Here is a 2,880-nt window from a genome sequence, read left to right on the forward strand (position 1 = left end):
AGTCACTCACTGTGAAGCAGTTCCAGAAACTGTTGGGTCTGATGGCAGCTGTGTCCAACGTGATACCTTTTGGCCTGCTGTACATGAGACCCTTGCAGTGGTGGCTCAGGACCAAAGGGTTTTCCCCGAGGGGCAACCCGCTTCGCATGATCAAGGTCACGCGGCGATGCTTACGTGCCTTAGACATGTGGAAGAAACCTTGGGTTCTGTCACAAGGCCCCGTGTTGTGGGCTCCATGTATGGGCTGGGGAGCGGTCATGAGTGGCCGCTCCATCCAAGGTCTGTGGGATGGTCCCCATCTCAATTGGCACATCAACTGCCTGGAGATGCTGGCAGTATTTCAAGCATTGAAACATTTTCTCCCAGACCTGAGAGGCCATCATGTGCTTGTTCGCACAAACAACACATCAGTGGTCTCTTACATCAACCGCCAGGGGGGTCTGCGCTCGCGCCCCCATCTTTCTGTGGACCCAGGAGAAACTGCTCCCCCTGAGGGCAGTGTACATCCCTGGGCACCTCAATCAGGGAGCAGATATCCTGTCGAGACAGGGGCTGAGGCCCGGGGAATGGAAGCTCCACACCGAGGTAGTGGAGCAGATTTGGAAGAAGTTCGGTCGAGCCCAGGTAGACTTCTTTGCGACTCGAGAGACCTCACAATGTCCCCTGTGGTTCTCCCTCACTCATCCAGCTCCGCTGGGGCTGGATGCTATGGTACAGACATGGTCGAGGCTTCATCTGTACTCCTTCCCCCCGATTGCTCTGCTCCCGAGAGTTCTGGAGAGAGTTCGCCAGGACGGGGTTCGTCTCATATTAGTAGCCCCGTACTGGCTGGGCCAGCCATGGTTTGCGGACCTGGTAGCCCTACTCGGAGACTCTCCATGGGAGATTCCTGTTCAGCGGGATCTCCTCTCTCAGGCGGGCACCATCTTTCACCCCTGCCCGAAGTTGTGGAAACTTTGGGTGTGGCCCCTGAGGGGGCACAACTCGTAGCTTCCGGTCTCTAAACTAAGGTTGTTGAGACCATACTCCACTCCAGAGCTCCCTCCACGAAGAAACTGTACTCCTTGAAGTGGGTTTTTCACATCATGGTACGGGAATCATCAGCTGCTCCCAGTTATCTGCCCGGTTGGTTCAGTTCTGGAGTTCCTGCAGGAACGATTCTTCACTGGTTTGACCCCCTCCACCTTTAGAGTGTTCTTGGTGGCCATAGCTGCTTTCCACGTCCCTTTAGGTGGTCATTCACTGGGGGCGAAACCCGTTGGTACATGTTTCTTTTGTTGTGCTTGAGGCCAGGAGAAGTATGGTACTGCTCCAGACTTTCACATAGATTTCATAGATTTAGATTTCACACTAGACAGGCATTTGTCAGTATGGTGGCGTGGGCATACTCGTTCCCAAGGCGTTTTCGACGCAGCTCGAGTTCCTGAAGGGGAACGTCTCTAGGTTACGTATGTAACCCTGGTTCCCCGAGGGAACGAGACGCTGCGTCGCATTACCATACTTCCTGCATCCCTGTGAGTGACTTGCTTCAACTATCAGAAGCTAATGCTGCTTGTTTCGGATGCGCTTTTAAGCTCACTGGTCTCTACGTCACCCCGCCCGTGACGTTTCGTCATTACATTGGACTGATTTCACATGTGATTTAGAGCGTGGGCACACAGGGGCATTCCCAAAGCGTTTTCGACACAGGGTTACATACATAACCTAGAGACGTTCCTTATCCATGGAAAACCTGCTGTGTTTTTCGTTCAGACATATGGGCAGCCATGTGTTTTGTGATGATATATTTGTATATCAGTATTTTTATATTTATATAAGAATTTGATTTGATTTTTGGGTCAATATCATCATAGAGTGCCTTTCAACCCTCACAATACTCAAAAATGTTGGTTTTAATTTCCCATTCGCTTTATGTCATATCATAAATAGACAGACACTCAAATACTATAGAATAATTATGGGCCATTATACGAAGCATAAGCCATAATATATGTCCACCCTGTCATGGACATATATTAAATCAAACAACAGGGTGGACATTTTGAGCTTCAATCAGCATATTAGCTTACAACAAACTGTGACTAGCTAAATATTTGGTCTGGTTGTTGAAGAGAATTTGGTATATTTAAACTTACATATTTTGAAAATAATGAATTTGAATCACTTCTGGCATATTTTATGCCGACAGGGTGGACATGTTAAGCTTTGGCAAAGCAAGTAAGCAAACTCATACAAAGAAAATTTGTCAAGTGAAAAGTCACCAACTTACTCACCTCAGCCTGAAATGCCCACCACTAAAGAGACAAAAAATCTGTTGTCCTGATGTCACTAAAGGGGATGGCCTTTTCTTAAAGGGGCAGATTCCCCAATACGACAGGGTGGACAACCATTCAAGTGACATTGGCAAACTCTTCTTTTTATTAAATAAAAATATAGTTTTTATTACCAAATGATCAATACACTCAAATTGAGTAATCTCTTATTTAACAAAATATTAATAGGATAATTTTTTTTTAATTTTATGATTTGACTATATTCTACTCTTTCTATATTCTATTCAATTTAATGAGCAGTGCATGGGACATAGCAAAATAGCACGCATCCTGTTACACAAAACTAAAAAAAAATCTAGAAAATGTATCTAAAGAGCCAAGTAATGCTTTTGTTACGAATATAAAAACACACCCTTTCATAGTAATTTTTATGTTATCATGGCAAATGAGTTATTTATGTACAGGACACCAAAAGGCACCCTACAGTGATATTGACCCTTTTATGTATTTTTATAGTTTGACTGAGATATAAAAAAAAAAAAAAGTAGTAACAATATCTGGTCACATTTCCACAGGCTCAGCTCTACACGGATGGAGTGACGCTCTT

Source organism: Sinocyclocheilus anshuiensis, unplaced genomic scaffold (genome assembly GCF_001515605.1).
Source record: "Sinocyclocheilus anshuiensis isolate Anshui unplaced genomic scaffold, SAMN03320099.WGS_v1.1 scaffold1806, whole genome shotgun sequence".
NCBI classification, from domain to species: Eukaryota; Metazoa; Chordata; class Actinopteri; order Cypriniformes; family Cyprinidae; genus Sinocyclocheilus; species Sinocyclocheilus anshuiensis.